This window comes from Protopterus annectens, chromosome 4.part0 (genome assembly GCF_019279795.1).
Source record: "Protopterus annectens isolate FY-2018-M chromosome 4.part0, PAN1.0, whole genome shotgun sequence".
Taxonomy (NCBI): Eukaryota; Metazoa; Chordata; order Ceratodontiformes; family Protopteridae; genus Protopterus; species Protopterus annectens.
Window position 1 is genome coordinate 76,449,539 of NC_056733.1, and position 21,471 is coordinate 76,471,009.

The 21,471-nt window shown below is 40.9% G+C and overlaps 1 protein-coding gene across 2 annotated transcripts in view; it reads left to right on the forward strand.

The window, feature by feature from the left end:
* Nucleotides 1-21,471, forward strand: part of RNF157 (ring finger protein 157) — a 1,565,029-nt gene that overhangs the window by 471,180 nt on the left and 1,072,378 nt on the right. The gene's annotated exons all lie outside the window — the stretch shown is intronic.

Sequence of the window (21,471 nt, forward strand, 5' to 3'; positions counted from 1 at the left end):
CTGCCAAAAATCCCATTCCTACTCTAAAGGATTCTAGATCTTTAGAAAGATGGAACAAAAAAGTGTACACTTCTGCTACTTTGTCCATTAGGTCTTTAAACTGTCAGTTTCATATGCTGAAATACCAGCAATTTCTCTTGTCTGTTTTAAAACAAAAGCTTACTTCCATTTCTGCCTGTGCAGATAAGGAATTACATGACTTATTGCATGCCACTGAGCAAGTTGGGAAGCATGGTTTACACTGTGGATTTGATGCCTTGGAGGCTTCTTGTCGGGCTGCGGCCTCCGGCACAGTCATTAGAAGGCATGCATGGCTAAAGGAACAAAATTTGCCAGAACAAGTAAAAGCTAAATTATTGGATGCTCCTGTTCAGCATATGTCTTATTTGGATCAAAAGCTGAAGAGGTGATTAAAAAGATGGAGGATAAGGCGAAATCCATGCAAACAGTTAAAGATTTCCTACAGGTTCAGCCACCAAGGTTTAGCAGAAATTGGCCTTCTAAAAATTGGTCCTTTCCCACTTCAGATAGGCCTCCGAGGGGTAGATATAGACGCTCCAGAGGAAGGCCTCAAACACAAGCTTCTTGTAGACCAAGACAGTGGACTGCTTCCACCCCTAGGGGAGGAGAGGACAGGTCTCAAACTCATAGGAAACAAACTCAATGACTCCCTCTGTTGGGCTGCATGAACTTCTTGCCTGGAAGCCCCTCTCTGAGGAAAACTCTCTCTTTATCAAAATTGGACTTGTATAACCCAAGACAAGTGGGGTTCTGGATGTGGTTTTAAGAGGTTACAAATTCCATTTTCATACCCTGCCAAGGCCGAACGGATGGCCAGACCTTCCAAAACATCAATGGACGGAGGCCTTAAACCAGGTGGAAGCTCTTTTGGCTATGAAAGCTATAGAACTGGTTCCACTTTCAGAGATGGGACAAGGTTTTTACTCGAGGCTCTTTCTAGTCCCCAGGAAGCAAAACTCATGGAGACCCATTCTGGATCTGTCAGTCTTGAACACCTTTCTAGAGATTCCAAAATTCAAGATGCTTACTCTACAGCAGCTACTTCCAGTGCTGTCCAAAGATGCATGGATGGTAACTTTGGATTTAAAGGAGGCATATTCACACATTCCCATCAGGCAGGAACGCAGAAAATGCCTCTGGTTCAAAGCCGGATCGAGGCACTTTCAATTCTCTGTGCTGCCCTTTGGATTGTCTACTGCGCCCAGGGTCTTCACCAAATGCCTGGCTCCAGTAGTAGCTTACTGCAGACTCAAGGGAATTCAAATGTACCCTTATCTGGATGATTGTCTAATTCAGGCAGACAGCAAGGATGTCTTACTCCAGCATCTAGAATTTGTACAGAACCTCCTCACGTTCCTGGGATTCTCTGTAAACATAAAAAAGTCAAATTTGATACCCTCACAACAGATAACTTTTCTGGGTGCTCCTCTAAACACCACAACCCAGATGGCATTTCTGACTTCTGAAAAACAATTACAGCTGGCTTCAACTTTCAAAACCTTGGCAACCTTAACCCAGCTATCTGCAAGGAGATTCCTGCAGGCTTTGGGTTACATGGCCTCCTGCATCCTTCTCGTACCATATGCCAGACTACACATGAGGAAAATTCAGTGGTACCTAAAAAGTGTATGGTCTCAGCATTGCCACAGTTTAGACATACTGATCTCCATCCTGCCTTGCCTTCAAAAGGAATTTCTTTGGTGGTCCAGGGCATGTACTCTAAACAAAGGGAAACCCTTCTGTCTGCCTCCTGCCACTCAGATTCTAACCACGGATGCCTCGGATTATGCTTGGGGAGCCCATTTTCAGGGAAACTGTCTGCAGGGCCTTTGGACAGAGGATCAGAAGCACCTGCATATCAATTTAAAGGAAATATTAGCCATTCAGAAAGCTCTAATGGCCTTCAGGAATCTTCTACAACCAGGACAACTACTAATACGGACAGACAACACCACAGTTATGTGGTACATAAACAAGCAAGGGGGATCTCATTCCTACCCCCTTTGCAGACTAGCAATGGATCTATGGAACACAGCTCTAGCTTGCAATCTGGACCTTCAAGCTCAGTTTCTACCAGGGAAGCTGAACTTCCTGGCAGACAGTCTGAGCAGAAACCTTTCGGATCCACACGAGTGGATGCTGGACACCAAAATATTCAGGATAACAGCAGTCTGGGGATGTCCTCACATAGACCTTTTTGCATCCCATCTCAATTGACTACAGAATTTTTGCACCAGGATTTTCCATAAAGAAGCTTGGAAAGTGGATGCCCTATCATTCAGTTGGAGGAACCTCTCTGGATATGCCTTTCCACCTCTTCCTCTTCTTCCACGGGTATTATTAAAGATAAAACAGGACAAGCCCAAGATGATAATCTTGCTGGCCCCAAATTGGCCCCGACAGTTTTGGTACCCTACTTTGAAAAACCTATGTCTGGAGCCCCCTTGGGTTTTACCTCGGTCTCCGAACCTTCTGTCCCAACATCAGGGTCAGGTTCTACACTCATGTCAGAACTATCAGCCTGGTGGCCTGGTTAATCCAGGGCCTTTGATTTCTTCTTTCCTACCCAAGCAGGTTATGGATGTCATTTTAGAAGCCAGACGTCCTAGCACTAGAAAATCTTATGCAGGAAAATGGAAAAGATTTTGTTCCTGGATGCAGGCTCAGGATTCTGATCCTCTTCTTCCGAACATTTCTTTAATTTTACTTTACTTGCCAGATCTCTTAAATAAGGGTCTCTCTTTCTCTTCCATTAAAATACATGCCTCTGCTATTTTTGCTCATTATAATACAGACCCTCCAATATTTTCCCACCAGCTCATGAGACAGTTTCTCAGAGGAGCTAAGAACTTAAGACCTCCTATATCTCCTCCCATTCCTGCTTGGGATCTCAACTATGTTTTGGAAAAACTTACCTTGCCTCCTTTTGAGCCTGCCGCCTCTTCTGACATCAAGTTTTTATCTTGGAAGACAGCTATCCTGTTGGCCCTAACCTCTGCCAGGAGAGTTTGAGTTACAAGCTCTTATGGCTGTGGAGCCTTATATTATTTTTCATCAAGACAGGGTGTCTTTGAGGACTAATCCTACCTTCATGCCTAAGGTGGTTTCCAAAGTGGCTTTAAATCAAACTATCCACTTGCCTACTTTTTCCCCACTCCTCAAAATAAAGGGGAAAGGAACTTTCATTCCTTGGATGTATACAGACAACTACGTTTTTACCTGGACAGAACCAAGGACATCAGAAAATAGTTGTTTGTTTCTTATGCTTCAAGTTCCCAAGGTAAAGCCATTTCAAAACAGACCATTTCTAAATGGATTGCTCATGGAATCAGATTTTGTTATTCGCACCATGGAAAGCAAATCCCAGGGAGTATATGGACTCATTCCACCAGAGCTGCTGCCACTTCTGCGGCCCTCCTCAGGGGAGTTCCTACCAAAGATATTTTGGAAGCTGCAACTTGGAGTTCAGTGCATACTTTTTCTAAGCACTACAATTTACCTCTCTACTCTAAGTCTAGGGCAGGCTTTGCCTCTGCAGTCTTGCAGGGCCTTTTAGCCGCCCCTTCTTCTTTATGACCACCTCCCTTTCTTTCAGCTTTGGGATTCTACCCTACAGTCATGACTGCAACAGTGAAACACGATGAACATAGTACAGTTGTGTACACCTACCATAAATGTAGATGTTTGAGTGTCTTCACTGTTGCAGTCTGGGTTTCCCTCCCTCCTGTCCCCTCTTATTTTTACTTTTGTGTGGTTCCTTTTTTCACCATTCTTCTGAGGTGTATTTGCAAAGGATATGGGACCTTTCTCATTTTGGGACACCTGACATCTGGGGCAAGAAAAACTGGAGAAGATGGCGTCGGCTGTCAGCTTTGTACTACTGACGCTCTGACGTCAGGGAGCATGGTTGAACAGCCGACGCCGGACCCAGACTTTGGGATTCTGGCCGAGGACTGCCTGCCGGCAGGGGAGAGCCCTACACTCATGACTGCAACAGTGAAGACTCTAACATCTACATTTATGGTAGGTGTACACAACTGTACTTTCCAGCTGCAATGTTCGTCTCTCCTTGTCACACCCACTCTGAATACCTGAAGTATATAAATTTACTTGCTCTTGCTTAACTACCTGCCAAATCAGGTAACATTAACTTGGGGGTGCAGCCCTGTGGTCCCAGGTCAGTTGCGTTTACATACAGGATCAAGCTACGGATATGAAAATGCAGTAAAACCATGATTGAGAGGAAGTATAAAAAACAAACTATGGCCGAAAAAAATGCAACAAATTTTGATTAAACAAATGAGTCCGATAGATGCCCTGAGAGATTGTTTGAAGCCATCCAGTGTTAGGAACTCTCTCGTCCAATTAGGTAGTAAATTCTAGAGAGACTGCCCGTGGTGAGCAAAAGACTGAATGCCCAAGTACTCCATCCACTCCAAAGTGCAGTCAGTAGCCTCTGGGAAGGTGATTATAGAGAACTGCATGACTGATGCTAGGTTAATACATCCTGGAGTCAGAAAGGACATGGGCTGTTTAGGGTTAAGTGCACTAGGAAAATAACTTTATTGGTGATGCATTGGCTAATAGGAAGTCCATGCAACCTGTGAGGTGCCAGTGTATTGTAGTGAATTAAGAATATCCTCCAAGTAGTAGCCAAGCTGTGGACTTCTGAACAAGTTTTAGGCAATTAAGCTTTGAATCCAAACCCAAGATATAGAACATTGCTGTAATCCAAACTAGAGGAGACTGCGGAATATACTAATGTATGGAGATCTGCAGGAGAGATAAGGTGATTTAATGAGAGTGATATTTGTGAAAGGGAAAGAGAAAGATCTGGTGATTGCTGAAATGTGGTATTTCACTGTTAATGATTTATCAGTAATCCCCATCAGATTGCACACATTTAGGAGAAACTAGTTTCTCATCACAGTAAGCAGTAGTTTTGGACAAGACTTGTGCCACAGAGTGGCAAGAATTACCATGTAGTGTTTAGTTTCAACTAATTATTGACCTTCTAGCTGTGGATGCATTCCAGGTCACTAGTGGGGTTAATGCTTGACGCAGAGTGATGAAAGGATAGCTGCAGCTGCACATAATCTGTTCGGGAAGGAGAATGCAGGCCTCTACTTTGAATCCAGCCTTCCAGGTAAAGCATGTATAGTTGAATAGCAGTGGACTAGGTGTAGTGCACTGACTGACACCATTGTCAGGAAAGTAGGTAAAGTGGGAATTCATGTCAAAGGTTCTTTGTGTATATTTGGAGGGGCAGGGAATGAGTTAGTACAAGAGAGTACCAATAATGCTACAATTCTTCAGCCACTGTAGTAATGTGGCATGGTCCACCTTATTATATGAAAAGAAGATATCATGTAGGATCAAGTATAAATAATGATGCTGGTTCCTTACTATAAGGAGATCCTTAAAGACTTTTTAAGAGTTGTCTCAGTGCTTTGTTTTGCCCCCAAGCCAGACTGAAATGGATCGTTGAAGTGATCTCTCTCTAGTAAGTATCCATTTGTCCGTAACTCACCTTCGCAAGAACCTTGCATACAAATGGAAGGGTTGAAATTGATTAGTAATTGTCAAGATAGTTGATCCTAAACTGGCTTCTTTCAGGGAAAGAGTAAAGAATATGGATACCGTACCTTTTTACATGAGCTGGAAATACTGTATCCCTAGCTGGGACAAGGACAATCTTGTATAAGACTTGGTCTAATACCCTAGCCCTGTTGTATATAGGGTTAAATCCCAAAGTGTAACCCAGGCAACCTGCGTTTGACTGGCTTCAGTGTGGAAAGAGCTGGCATGGGAGTTTATAGGGAATAGCAGAATGCCAACTCCCCTTCCCTGGGAGGTGGGTCGGGTGTTGTCATAGCTGTTATGGTACTTGCAAGTGAAGGCTTGCAGGTGAAACAGCCCTAACTGGAGCTGTGGGATTGACCTACTGAGTCTAAGATGGCATCCATCATTAACTTGTAGGTGGGAGCATTCACATGTAGGGGGAGAGTATAGCAGGCCTGTGTGGTGATGGTGATAACTGTATCAGACAGCAAGAAGTGCATTTAGAGTATTAATTGTGGGAAAATCTCTGGCAACTTCCAGCATGGTGGCCTCTAGTTCAGCTCTTACCCTGTGGGGAAATAATGGGTTGACTGATTATGGAGGAATGATGGCTGGCAGGCAGTGGTGGATAAAAATGATTTAAAAAATGTATTTAAAAAAGTCTCATCCTAATACTTCCAGATGGGCAAGAATCAGCCTGGTGAACAAGGATCCAGCCCATTGGCTATTGGGACAAACTGGCAGGGGAGCAAATCAGGTATGTAAAACTCACACTCGGTATGGCAAACTTGATCTAATCAGAGCAATTTTCAAAACTTTAACCCTGTAATGATGGAGCCAGAGTACTGTTTCACCATGATAGTTTAATTGTGGATGGTGGTGATCTTTTTAATTTCAGAATTAAAAAGTGTAAGAAACTGATCTTAAGTCTCTTAATTGATAGCAGTGGGGTATTCTTTTCATTAACATGATTTTTTTTTTTTTTTACCTGCACCCCTACAGCATAATGACACAAAAGAAGCCAACCAATGTTCTGTTTGTGTCCTTTAAGCCCCTGAGATACCAAGAAATGTCCGTGATTTCTTGGAAACGCTAGAAATTGTTGAGAGGGGCAGATGTGTTTATCTGCAGGGATGATTTTTTTCTTACAGTTTTTATTTTTTTAATATTGTCAGAAACTTAATATTTTGTGTGTAGCGGTAACCGTGCATATCGCCTATAACAATTCAGGCTTCTATTTATTAATTACAGATGTTGATGGTGTGGTGTGCTTGTAGCAACAAGATGAAATGCATTACTCTGGCCATTATTTATTCTACTTTTAGGAATCACCAGAAGTGGTCAACTGTGGATGAAAGTAAAGGGCATTTTAGAAGATCACTGCTGAACGATTATTGATATAGCTTATTGTGTGGGCAGTGTGTCTCAGGCAGTTCAACACTGGTTGTGGCTTTTCACTCTAGGCACATATCACTGAGAAACAGTATAAGTATGAAAAGAGCTGCCGATTGTATTAGAAATGTAGGAAAGAAACAGCACATGTTTTGGCTTTTAAATTCTTACATTACAATTTCACAGCATACCTATTGAAAATGCTTTTAGATTTAGTTCACAGTAGGCATGTACGTTTTTGCTTTTTCTCCCAGATGGTGAATATGGAATATATAAACTTATAAATACATTTTGGTTTTACAGCATATGAATGAAAAATACTTTTTCATTTCCCTCAAGAGTGATTATTTCATACATTTGAAATGTAGAGGAAATAAAAAAACGGAAAGAAAGCATTACTGGGGATAGTGATTTAACAGAAATTCAATGTGTAGCTGTTATGTTACATTTGCATCTAAAAGCCCAACCTAAACACCATTTATATCTGAATATTCATTTTTTTTTTGTCCTAAAAATTGCTGCAAAGTGTCAAGACTGTTACTGATATAAATAACCCTGTGTTGATTTTATGGTCTCCACCACTAGACCTACATGACCATTATAATGTGCCATGCTGCATTATACTTTGGTTCCATTATTTGTACAGTTGAACTTCTCCTCAAGGTGGTAGAATACAGCTCGTATCCAGAATTTTTCTGTTGTGTTAAATCAAAATTAAAAATAAAATAAAATAAATAATTTTGCCAGCCAGTGTAACATATCTGTATGTCTGTAGGGTGATGCCTGTGTGCTGTATACAGACAGAGACAGTAAACAGCTATGTAAATCAGTTATGAGGTGCAGTGTAAGGTCCAGTCATTCTTGCCTGTGCTTGTGATGTGGAGGGATAACTATGTCATAGGTGACCAGAGTTTGATTGGACATTGTGAACATGTGCAGATAGCTGGAGTAGACAGTTAACATGAAAGCACATCTTGGCAGTAATTTGGTAGTACACCAGATGCATAGGTCTCTTCACTGACCCCAAACATGGGTCAGATTTTAGTGTGGGGGTAATGTGGCAAGAGCAGCAGGCTTGGTGCTTGAGGAGAAGCCCTGGGATCAGCTAATGATCAGCTGTGAGGAGTTGAAAAAACAAGAGAAAAAAGGCCTGGAATTTTTGAATGTGTGCACAATAATTTTATTAGAATTCTAGTTTTTCTTATGAACATCCTTAGGGGAACTAACATATGGCCTCTGTTATATAGCTAGGAAATAAAGAATTTCATAGGCATTTTGTTGTCACGTCTGGGCACTATACTTTGTTTCCATTTGGGGGTTATTTGACATCTGATAAAAAGGCCACCAATTCCTTTTTAACGCTTTTATTATCACTTGAGACATAAGCACTTTAACATGTTCACAGTTGCAAATGTAAATCACATATATTTATATTTTTATACAGTTCTCATCAGTCCAACATTACATACGTTGTTCACTTCCTGCCTTCCCTTAAATCTCATTTCTCCACCAAAACATTATTCCGCATGTATTGTTCCCACAATTTCCATTTTTCAATGTAATTTGCTCCTACCCTTTTCTAAAGATCCCGCTTTCCAGTTCTTTTGTCTGTTTCAATTGTATTTGAAGCATTGAATATTGTATTAGAATTTGATTTCCATTTTTTCTAGTAATGTTTTTTTGGCAGACACTCGAATTAACTTACCAAGGCCTTGCTAGTTTTAGGCAATTCTTATAATGCATCCCAGCTCAAAAAATCATTGGTTACTTATTTGGTTACTCAGTATTTGACAGAGTGCTCTGTAGGGAATTTTTAGTCTGCCAACTCTTTATTCTCTGGAAACGTATGCTCCTAGCTACCTCTTTTTCTTCTCCATCACACCTCCAACATTTGCTGTCTACCAGAGGAAAAATTCTTTGAAGTTTGCTTGGGGTATAAAAAATACCTATGCAAAAACTTTCAAGCAAAAATCCTAAATCTTCTAGACTTTTTTTGCATATTTAGGAGCTCTACATATGTCCTATCATTGTTTGTGAATTATTTATCCAGTCTCACTTCCCAGTCTTCAACCTCCTATGATTCCTGTAGATTCAACTAAAAATTCTACCAGAACAGGTCACTTAGGATTCCCCTTTTCTATTTTTCTTTACCTATACTGTGATATCAATCCCTGGTAGGGAGGGCAATCTCTAGCCTGCAGTCCAAAGGTCATATTGGCCTTTTCCCAATCTTTTATCTTTCTGTTTCTAGTAGTTTGCTCCCAATACCTTGGTTCCTTTGCCAGTTTTATCCAGTAAATCCCAGCACCCTATTGCTTATTTGCTGTACCTCCTAATTATAGTCATTCCTATCTGCAGAATCTTTCTCTATTTTTGTGTTGGCTTAGTTCTTAGAATACTTTCTGCTACTTTAAAAATATAATATTCTGTATGGCTGTTACTCTCCTTGAGGATCTGCATCCAAAATCCCACTCTCTCCATGTTTCTTGAATTTCCCCCACTTCATCATCATCTCTTTCCACTTTGAAGTATTGCTTTCTGCTTGTGTTACATGTGAGACTTTAAATGTGTACCTCTAAAATATCCCTTCAAATCAGGTAATCCTAACTCACCTTGTTCTGTTGTAAGGAACAACTCATCGCACTTGCCCTCTTCCCCTTCTAGATGCAATCTCTCAACTCTTAATTACTGTCCACAACTTCTCCTCTGGTTGATAAAATTATGCCTGAATTGTATATAAAACTAAAGGGACTTTCACTGCTTGTATCTTGTTATCCATATCCGTAACAAGCAACCTTCCAGTTTCTCAGTTTTTGTATTTCCCACATAACCTTAGCTGCCATAACTGAATCCTTTTTAATCCATATTCCTAAGTACTTCGTTTTGTCATGTCTTTATGAATTGATTCAGCAATACCCATATTTATGTGTGGGTACATAGTTTACAGCTATAACCTTTGTTCTGTTTTCATTAATTTTATGCACCAAAAGACTTCAGACTCTCTCAGAATGTTCCACAGCACTGAGATGTCCTTTTCTGTGTTTTTTTTTAATCAAGCACAAATATCATCTGCAAGTAAAGCCAACTTTTCTTGATTAAAGTACCAATTATATCCTTGAAATTCTGAGTCCCTTATTTTCTTTGCCAATGACTCTGAATATAAAGCAAATAACAAAGGGGAAAGAGGACACTTGTGCCTAGTTCCTATGTACAGACAATTTATCAGAGAGGAACCCTCACTTAAATTATTTGCCTGCAATACCTCATATTTTCTCCTGATTAACCTTATTACATGAGGGAATGCAAATACTTCTACTGCCCTACTCATAAGATCCCAGTTTATACTGTCAAATGCCTTCTGTGCATCAGGAACCATCAACACCAATATTTTATATTCTGCTTCCCTCTGGATCATCATTGTTCTATTAATGTTGTCAAATGTTTCCCTCCCCTCCACAAAACCACACCGTACTTCATTTGTACTTCATGATTGTCACATTCCTCTGCTTTATACACATTTTCATAAAATTTCTGAAATATCTTCAATACCCTTTGGGGGGCCTATAACAGAAATAAATAAATAAATAAAAATAACCAAAGTTTAGCAACAACCCAATCTATTTACTTTTGCTGAAGTCATTGCTAACAGTTTTTGTACACTGGAGATATTGAAAAACAGTCACTTAACAGAAATCTTTCTAAACTCATGCACATTATCCAGACACTTGTTTCCCCTTTAGCACTCTGCATTTGCACTTCTTGTTCTGAGAGATCCCCTGTATTCTGCAATAATTTAAACTTTGTCAGCCCCTCTAAGTCATTCTTGTCACTTTTTATCCATACCATTTTTCTTTTATTTCTATCCTGTTTTAAGCACCACTTTGGTTTTTATCCCATTCACTAGCTACAACTCCTGAAGAAATTTCTGTCTTTTCTAATAACTCTCACATAATTTTCACTACCCATTCTTTAAATTCCCAGCAGGTAGGTGGGTGGAAACGCCATTGTCTCATTTGTACTTCATTACCCTGCATTTTTATATTCGTTGTTTTGGTGCATGAGCTAAAATAGTTATTGGATGTGTGTAGAAGCTTTGAATTAAATGCACACATTCCTGTGAAATATAATATCCGTCTAGTCTAGTACAGTAAATGCAGCTTGGGGAATAATATGTAAATTCCCTAAGAGTTAAATCTACTGAATTCACATCTTCCACAGCAAATCCATCCATCCATCCTCAACCCCTGTTTCTCATTTTGCACATGCAGTCGAGGTGTCACTTCAACAGGGTCAATCATCTGAAGTCAAGGTTTACACTCCGGGGTGGATAGCCCTGCAACAGTAATTCATCCATGCCACTCACTCGTGCACACACTCTCACCTATGGCCAATTTAGTGTCCAACCCACCTACTACATGTCTTTGGAAAGTGGGAGGAAATCGGAGCACCTGGAGGAAACCCTTGAGACCACAGGCAGGACATGCAGACTCCTAACAGAAAGCACCCCAGCTGAGAATCAAACTGGAGAACCTCTTGCTCTGAGGTGCCAGTGCTAACCGCTGCACCACTGCGGCTGCCTGATTAAATATTTTCATAAATTTCTTCAGATGTCTACCCTGTATTTTCCATTCTAGGTCCTCCAGATACATCACCATTGCAAATCAAGTTCCAGTCCACTTCTCTAAGTAATATTGTCTGCTAAAAGCTGATTATTTCTCCCCAAATTTTCTTAATCTCCAAATTTTCTTAATCTCCATAATAGCAGCTTTTGATGGAGTACGAGTATGTGCCATCGTAATCCTCCCCCCTTGCCAATAGCTATTTACTTCCACAATCTATCATTGCTATCTTTTTTTTCCCTTTTCTTTCACTATTGGACCTCCTCTAGCAGTTAATACAGGTACTCCCCTTTCCCTTTGTCCCTGATACTGTGCTGAATGTCACTCCTGAAATCCTTTTCATCTCAAATTCATAGGCTCATTTCTGCCACTGTGCGTCTGCTATTGCATTGTATTTGCACTCTGCATTTCATAATATAATTCAGTACTCTTTCCTTTTTGTCCATACCTGTGAGGCCATTCAAATTTCAAAGTAATATGTTTAGTGTAGCCATTATGATAAGTAATTCCCACCTGTTGTATATGGCAGTGTTTTTTTAAATGTGTATTTCAGCTTTTGTGTTACAAGCACGCACTGTTTGGCAGGTTGATCTTTCTTTACAGTTGGTTCTTATCTCCATTTAATTTTCTGTCACATTTTACAAGACTTTCTTTTAATGAAAACCCTCAAAACAAAAACGCCCCCATAACCTGTTGACTTAAATGCACAAAACTATGTACATAGTAAAATAATGAAGTTTAACTCTCCTGATAGGAATGATTGCTTAAAAAACGTCTTTATTGCAAAGATTTCTGGCAGTGCACAAATGCTGTATTGACTAGACAAGGAGCTGTTCCTTGTTAAAATTGTTTGATCTGTGAGATTATAAGCAAGGAGAAATGTTTTGTACATCCTGTTACTAATAGATGTATGTTGAAACGTTATGCTAATTGCAACACTAATAATATTGTGTATTTAGCTACCTGTAAGTTATTTTCTGCTTTTTATGTAGGCAAGTCAACCAGAAAGTTAAGAGAGAGTGGTTGAACACAGATCAGAGATTCACAGAGGTATCGCAACTAATGCTTTGGTGCAGCATTTAAAGGAAAATGGAGAGGGTCATTCTTTTATGTCTCTTGATGTGGTTTTGAAGGATCCAGTTTTAAAGTTCAAACAGATGTGTTTGAAGTGAATTTCATTTTAAATGGTTAATTGTCATTGGCTGTGTGGTGTCATGTGATTGTTCTATTATGTATTTAAATGGGTTCTTATTTTGAAGTGTTATACTGATGAAGGATTATGTCCGAAAGCTTTATTATTAAAGTCTTGACATTGTGCTTTCATGTGGTTTGTTTAATTCGCTTATTACAGCTCTCAGGTTTTATAATGAAATTTCAAAGGGTCTGGCATACAGCCTTTCATACATGGGCAACAGATTCTTTGATTCATGTGCCGTTACTTTCCCAGTTTGACTTTTTTGCATCATATTCAGCTTCCATTGTAGGCTCTGAACTGCTGCTAAGCATGCCAAGGACAGTAGTAGCTTTGAAAACTTATTTAATGAGTTGTATTTAGTTGCTGCAGACTATGGCATGCTAACTACAGCATGTTTCAAGTGAAGAGTAAAATTTTTCTGGGGAAATGATTACATTTAGCATAGTGCTTTACTGAAACCCTAAGGGGAGAATATCAGTCATAGGTGTTTTTTTTTTTTTTATATAGCTTGCTTTGGTGTGTTTACTTTGTGGAAATTTCACAATGAAGCACTAAGAGGGTAAAAGAATTACAGCCTGTGAAATGTATGTAATATATACATATGTGGTTCCCCTTTATAATCTTGAAATACTGAAATCTTGAATTTCAGTATTTCGAGACCATAAAGGTGAAATTTTAAAGTAGTGAATTTGAATATCTCGAATTTGCCGTTATGGCTTTATGCTATGTTATGTGCGGTATTTTGTGGGATGTTATCCGGTGTTCTGTGTGAATTTAGGTGGAATTTAAGGTAAGTGAGGGTTTTGTAAGGGAGTCTGAGTGTATGTGAGTGTGTTTATAAGTTGTACGTGTGGGTTAGGGTAGGCAGGTGAAAGTATGTGTGTGTAAGTGTTGGATATGTTGGTGTTTGTAGATGTGTGTGTGTGCGCGAAGGACTGTAGAATGTCTGGGTGTGAGTTTACTTTTTCTGTTTGTATGATCTCTGAGTTAGCATATATCTAAGTAGGGGGTGGGGCGCAGGGGGCTTGCCCCCCCTGCTTATTTGTAGTGTAGGTTTGTGGTTGTGTGGTGTTATGTTTTTGTGTGTTTTTTTGTTTTGTAGTGTGGGTATTGTGGTGTGGTGTATGCTGTGTGTTGGGGATTTCAGATTTCGCAGTTTTGGGCTGTTGGCGTTTTGTGAATTTGGCTTTATGATCTTGAGATACTGAAATTCGACATTTCAGTATTTTGAGATTATAAAGTGAATCCACATATGTACGTGTGTATGACAGACATAAACAGAGTGACAACGAGTGACAACCTCACATTCTTAAAGACTAACCTTGATGAATAGATGGGCATCCAGAAATTCAGCCCTGGCCTTAGTTGCTCTGCCCTCTTAGAATTGAGAGATACATCATGAGAGTGGAGATTGACAAGGCACAGATAGATGTTCATCGTGTTTCACTGTTGCAGTCATTACATTTGGGTAATCTGCTAGTAGGTTGCCCTCAGTCAGCCTGATTAACAAAGTCATTGGTCCTGCGTCGGTTGCTGACCCTTCCATGACGTCATGTCGTCAAGGGTATAAAACATGCAGACGATGCCATTACATCAGTCTTTCTTGCTGTGCGGTGCCCGAAGCAGAAGCATTTCGCAAGTGCCGGTTGGCCGACTCCTGAAATTTTTGTTTTCGAATTTCAGAACTGAAGTCTTCAACTTAAAGCTAAGTACCCCGTTGGGGAAACTCATTTTCTTACTCCTTACCAATGTCAGTAAAAGTTAATTGTATTACTTGTGGGAAGCAAATACCTCATAAGGATTTTCATTTGTACTGTATTCCTTGCCTAGGCCCTGACCAACGACGTACGTTGCTGTCTGTTTTGTGCTTTATTTAATCAGCGCACTATCCATTGTCTGTACATTTTTGCTTCAAAATATTTTGGTTCTTGGTTTAATTATCTAGAAATGATGTCGGTTAGCCATCCAACTACTGGAATACTGAAAAAACGCAAAGAAAAAGACAAAGACAAGCCGCTGAGGTCCAAAACTGCCGACGATGCTTCTCCTAAGCCACTCGCCAGTTCGCCAGTACTCAGTGAGGTGTTTTCACAGCCCCTGATACCCACTACTTCTGATTTGCAGGCCTCTACTGAGACCCATTTGGAGTCCGGTATGCCGCGAGATGCTTCACATATGGAATCTGCGGATGTCTCTACCTTGGATGGGTCCAGAGCCGCTGAGCAGGCACCTGCTTCTGTGGATGCATTCAGGCCTACAGACTTGCATATTAAACCAATTCCATCTTTAGTGCTAAGGCCTAAATCTCAGTCTATGTCTAAAAAACAGACGCCCAGGCCACATGTTCAGGCCCCAATGTCTAAAAAACAAATGATCAAAATGGCTGAAGATTTACTGTCATCATGGGTAGTCAAACCCCCCCCCCTCCAAGCGGCCTAGGATTGAATTTGACTTTGAATCTTCTGAACAGGACTCTGTTTCTTTGGACTCTTCTGATGATCTGGATTTGTCCATACCTACTTATGAGGACTCTGATGCAGAGGATTCCATTTCCTGTGCTTCTCCACCTGAGGATTTCTCTTTTTGGGAAACTTTACATACCTTAAGGGAGCATTTCCACTGGGAAAGTCAGGATTTCTCTGAATCCAAAAAGAGGCTTAGGGATTTCCTTCTTCCTCAGCATAGGCCTTTGGCTATACCTCCTGTACTAGATATTGTTGATGTGTTTTCAGAATCCAGTATGGCCCCTGATTCCTTGCCTCCAGCCCCTAGCAAACCAGACAGGTACTACAGGGTCCCAGAGTCTCACAAATTCTTTTTCAAAAATCCTGTTGCGGACCCTGAAACCATTTCTCAGGGACCCAGGGGCATTAAGGTTTCTACTGCTAAAAATCCTACCCCTTCTGATAGAGACTCCAGGGTGCTGGATAGATGGGGTAAAAAGGTTTATACTTCTGCAACCTTAGCAATCAGGGCTTTAAACTGTCAATTTCCTATTCTAAAATATCAACAGCATATCATGGGACTGCTTAAACGGAAAATAATGTTGATTTCTGACTGTGTGGAGAATAAAGATTTGCAGGATTTATTGCGTTCAGCTGAACAAGATGGCAAACATACTTTGCAATGTGGTTTTGATTCCTTAGAGGCCTCTTGTAAGGCTGCTGTTACTGGGTCTGTGCTTAGAAGGCATGCTTGGCTTAAGGAGCAATCTCTGCCTAATCATGTTAAAGCAAAACGTTTGGATGCTCCTTTACAGCAGGACCGTTTATTTGTCAATAAGGCTGAAGAAGTTCTAAAAAAAGATGGAAGATAAAGCTAAATCTATGCAAACTGTGAAAGATTTCTTACAAGTGCAACCTCCTAGATATAGTAGGCATTGGCCTGCTAAGAACTGGTCCTTTCCAACTCCTTCCAGAGCCACTACATCCAAACCCAGACATTCCAAAACCACCAAGTTTCCGTCCCAAGGGACTTTAAGAACTAAGCAATGGGGTGCTTCCACTTCCAAATTTAGAAAGAACAAGGCACCACCGTATGTTACAGTCTTAATGACTTCCTTTTGAAATTACCAAGCACTTACCTCTTAGCCGCCCCTTTGGGGGAAAAAAATGGCTCTTCATTCAAGAAACTGGCAACTTATAACCCAGGACAAATGGATTTTAAATGTAGTGTCCCAGGGATACAGATTTCATTTCCACATGCTGCCAACTCCAAACGGGTGGCCAGACCTGCCCCCAAATCAGTGGGCAGAGGCTCAGAAACAAGTACTTTCCCTCCTAAACATGGGGGCTATTCAACTAGTACCAGAAGAGGAAAAGGGACAAGGTTTCTATTCCCGACTTTTCTTGGTACCCAGAAAAGACAAATCATGGAGTCCAATTCTGGACCTGTGTACTTGAAACACCTTTCTGGACATTCCAAAATTCAAGATGCTGACTCTTCACCAGTTGCTTCCTATGCTAGGCAAGGATGCCTGGTTGGCAACTCTAGATTTAAGAGGCTTACCTGCATATCCCAATCAGGGAATCTTGCAGAAGATTCCTACGCTTCAAAGCAGGCTGCATGCATTATCAGTTCTCTGCACTGCACTTTGGCTTGTCTACTGCGCCCAGGGTATTCACAAAGTGCCTGGCTCCAGTAATTGCATTTTGCAGGCAAAGAAATATTCAAATATATTCATACCTGGAAGATTGTCTAATTCAGGCAGAAAACCAGGCCATTCTTATAAAACATCTGGTGTTTGTAAAAAGACTTCTAACCTGTCTAGGGTACACAATAAACAAAAAGAAATCTCAACTGGTACCCTCTCAAAAAATTACATTCCTGGGTGCAAGCTTAAATACAACTGCCCAGATGGCTTTCCTTACACCAGAAAAGCAAATTCATTTGGTGACTTGCTTCAAACAGGCGGCCACATAAACCCTGCTATCTGCAAGGCAAATACTGCAAGCCTTGGGGTTCATGGCCTCATGCATTCTTCTAATTCCATATACAAGACTGCATATGAGGAAACTTTAGTGGTACTTAAAAAGTTTATGGAGTCAACATTGTCACAGCCTGGAAACAATGATTCCTATCATACCTTGCCTGCGCCTAGAGTTCCTATGGTGGGCAGAGGCCTGCCACCAAAACAAGGGACTGCCATTCACACCACTCCCTGCCGCCCAAACCCTAACTACAGACGCATCAGACTATGCATGGGGAGCTCATCTGGCAGGGAAGTGCATTCAGGGCAAATGGAGCCCAAATCAAATGCAACTTCATATCAATCAAAAAGATATGCTAGCTGTACAGAATGCACTACGGCCTTCAAGGACTACCTTCATCCAGGACAATTACTGATAGATGGACAACACCAAGGTTATGTGGTACATAAACAAGCAGGGGGGTAAACTTTCCTACCCCCTCTGCAGACTAGCCATGGTATTGTGGAAAACAGCCTTGAGCTACCAAGTACAATTACACGCTCAATTCCTGCCAGGAAAGCAGAATGTTCTGGCAGACGAACTAAGCAGAAATCTCATGGACCTTCATGAATGGAAACTGGAACCACGGATTTTCAACATGTTGACACGCAAATGGGGGAGCCCAGACGTATATCTTTTTGCCTCACCCCAGAACTACCAGTTGGGCAAATTTTGCACAAGAACTCATCACAAAAAAGCCTGGGAAGTGGATGCTCTGACCTTCAGCTGGAAAAACCTACCAGTCTATGCCTTTCCCCCTCTGCCTTTGCTCTCCAAAGTTCTACTAAAAGTCAAACAGGAGAAACCAAAAATGATTTTGATTGCTCCAGACTGGCCTCGCCAACACTGGTACCCACTCCTGCGCAGTGTGTCACACATTTCTCCATGGCACCTGCCTCGGACACCTTACTTACTGTCTCAGCAGGAGAACCAAATTCTGCAACCTCAGCTCCAAACATTGAATCTTGCAGCTTGGCTAATCACTTAAATTCACCCTTAGCATCTCTCAGCAGACCTGTGATGGATGTCATTTTGGAGGCGAGAAGACCTAGTACTAGAAAATCTTATGCTGACAAATGGAAAATATTCTGTGCCTGGAATCAATCTCAAGGGATGAGCACAGCAGTGCGCAGTATACCTCAGATTTTGGAATACTTAACGGAGATGCTTCATAAGCGCCTGCCTTTTTCTTCCATAAAAATCCATACCTCAGCCATTTCAGCTCATTACAACACAGACCCCCCTCTTCTCTCATCCTCTTCTAAAGCAGTATCTCAGAGGGGCCAAAAACTTGAGACCATCCAGGAGAGCTCCAACCCCTGCCTGGGACCTTAACTTTGTATTGGAGAAACTCACTCTACCTCCTTTCGGGCCAGCTGCAACTGCAGACTTAAAATTTCTTTCCTGGAAAACAGCCTTCCATTTACCAATCACTTCAGCTAGAAGGATATCTGAATTACAGGCCCTTAACGCAGTGGAGCCTTTCATCATCTTTTCAGGACCAATCCATCATTCATGCCCAAGGTGGTATCCAGTGTGGCTCTTAATTAGTCCATTCATTTGCCAACTTTCTTTCCCCATCCGCAGAACAAGGGAGAGTGGATTCTGCATTTATTGGATGTACACAGACAACTTAGATTCTACTTGGACAGGACTAAATCTTGAAGAAAGTCTGAACAACTGCTGGTAGCATTTGCTGCAGGGGCAGAGGGGAAGGCCATTTCAAAGCAAACCATTTCTAAATGGATAAGCCATTGTATTAATTTCTGTTATAAGCACCATGGAAATCCTATCACCCAGGGGATCAGATCTCATTCCACCAGGGCTGCATCTACTTCAGCAGCCTTTCTCAGAGGTGTTCCTACCAGGGATATTCTAGAAGCTGCCACCTGGAGTTCGGTTCATACCTTCACCAAGCATCATCACTTACAAATTTTCTCTAAATCCAGAGCTGGCTTTGCCACTGCTGTTTTGCAGGGCCTTATAGCTGGTCCTAATGCTGTATAAATCCATCCTCCCAACCGTAGCTTTGGGAATCTGTCCAAATGTAATGACTGCAACAGTGAAACATGATGAACATAGTACAGTTGTGTACACTTAACATAAATGTAGATGTTTGAGTGTATTCACTGTTGCAGTCTTGGTTACCCTCCCTCCAGCCCCCTGTTTTTCTTTTACTATAGCTCTTCTTTCTGTTATTATGCTTAAAAGCCTTTTTGATGTATTTGCTTTTGTTTGGAGGTATATTTTTGTGTTTCTTATTATATATATTTATTTATATATGTGTGTGTATATGTATGTGTGTATGTATATGTATATATATATATATATATATATATATATATATATGTGTATATATATTTTGCTCCCCATTTGGGGGGCACCTGACATCTGGGGCCAGAAAATCTGATGTAATGGCGTCAGCTGCATGTTTTATACCCCTGACGACCTGATGTCATGGAAGAAGGGACAGCAACCGACGCAGGACCCAAGACTTTGTTAATCAGGCCGACTGAGGGCAACCTGCCATCAGATTACCCAAATGTAATGACTGCAACAGTGAATACACTGTTACATCTACATTTATGGTAAGTGTACACAACTGTACTTTTCTTGACTTCCCTTACAATTACAATCATTTTGTTCAGGTAACTCACTCAATTTCATTATAGTAACTTTGCTCTACACACCTCCATTGCTTTATCCAAAGTCATTGGTGATGGTCTTAATGCTTGCTTAGCATTTTTTTTAATACCACAGACATTTCTGTCTCTGAGTAAACAGTTCTGCAGTTCACTAAATTCAGTCTTGATTATTTTTTTTTTAACACTCACATCAGCATCAGTTAAGTGTTCTTCATGTAGATCACAGTTGTTGTAGCTTTTTCTTTTGAAACCTCTGCCCAAAAATCATGCTATCTAGTCAAAAGTTCCAGAACTCAATGCTCTTCTACTCCAGGTCAGGCAGTAGGGATGTCGAGGCATTCTCTGCATGTACCTGACACTGGCATGTAACTTTTTGCTTTTAGAATTGTCTCACTTGGCAGTATATGGTATTGTCTTTAATTGCATGTAGGCCATCAGTGTTCATCCTGCTCCAGAGCTCAGTAGGATAAGTACCTCACTGGGGAACGTTTTCACCAAACAAGGAAATCTCATTTGTAAGATTGTGTGTGTGTGTGTGTGTGTGTGTGTGTGTGTGTGTGTGTGTGTGTGTGTGTGTGTGTGTGTGTGTGTGTGTGTGTGTGTGTGTGAGAAAGGTGCACTTCAGATGAGAGGCTAAGAAGGTATCAGACTTCCAAAAATAGGTTTTGATTTTCAGGGCCTGGATGCCTCTAAACCTTTGGCAATTTCCCCCAGTCTAGACATGGCATCCTTACTAGTCTCCAAGAAACCCGGTTCCCAGCCTCCTGCCCCTAAAAAACCTAATGTGTTCTAGAGGATGCACAAATCCTTAAGTTCCACTACAGAAACTGTGTGGTAGATCCAACAGAAGTGTGTGTGGATCAATAGAAGTGATCAGATCCTGCTGTTAGATTATCGTACTCTTCTCCAGTGATGCAGCACAGTGATTTGGGAAGGAAGTATACAGCTGCCATTTTGGCTGTCACAGCCATTGGGTCTCATCCTAGAAGTTCTTCCAGTTATTGGTGGTGCTGTGATCAAGGTCTGAGCTCTTCATCTATTAAGGTTAATTTATCAGCAATTTGCTATTTTCTTAAAGGGGTGAACTCATGTTTGGCATGTGTAAACATCTCCAAGCTCTTTCTCAAAGCCATCTTTTGTTAGGGTCCCCTCAGGACCTTTACCACACTGGGGCCTTTATATATGGTCTGGTTTCTGCTTCAACAATATTTTTTTTTTTTTTTTGGTGGCTGTCTTATCTGATGGGAACATTTCTGAAATCCACACTGTTTCTTACACACCTCCTTACCTTACCTTTAGCAAAAACAAGAGCATCTTTGCAGACCAAACCAAAGATAGCCACAGAAGCAAATGCAAGTCCATCTGTTTATCTACCGATGTTTTCTCTCCACTACTCTAGTCATGACAAATAATCTTTTGCAGTGTCAGAATGTTCATAGAGAACTGCATTCATACCTAGAGAGAACCAGAGATCATGGGAAAAATGATGGTCTTTGTTTCATTTGCTCTTAACAGATGAGGCCTTAAAGTGTTGAGGGTCACTGTGTCTGGGAATTTTTTTACGGTAT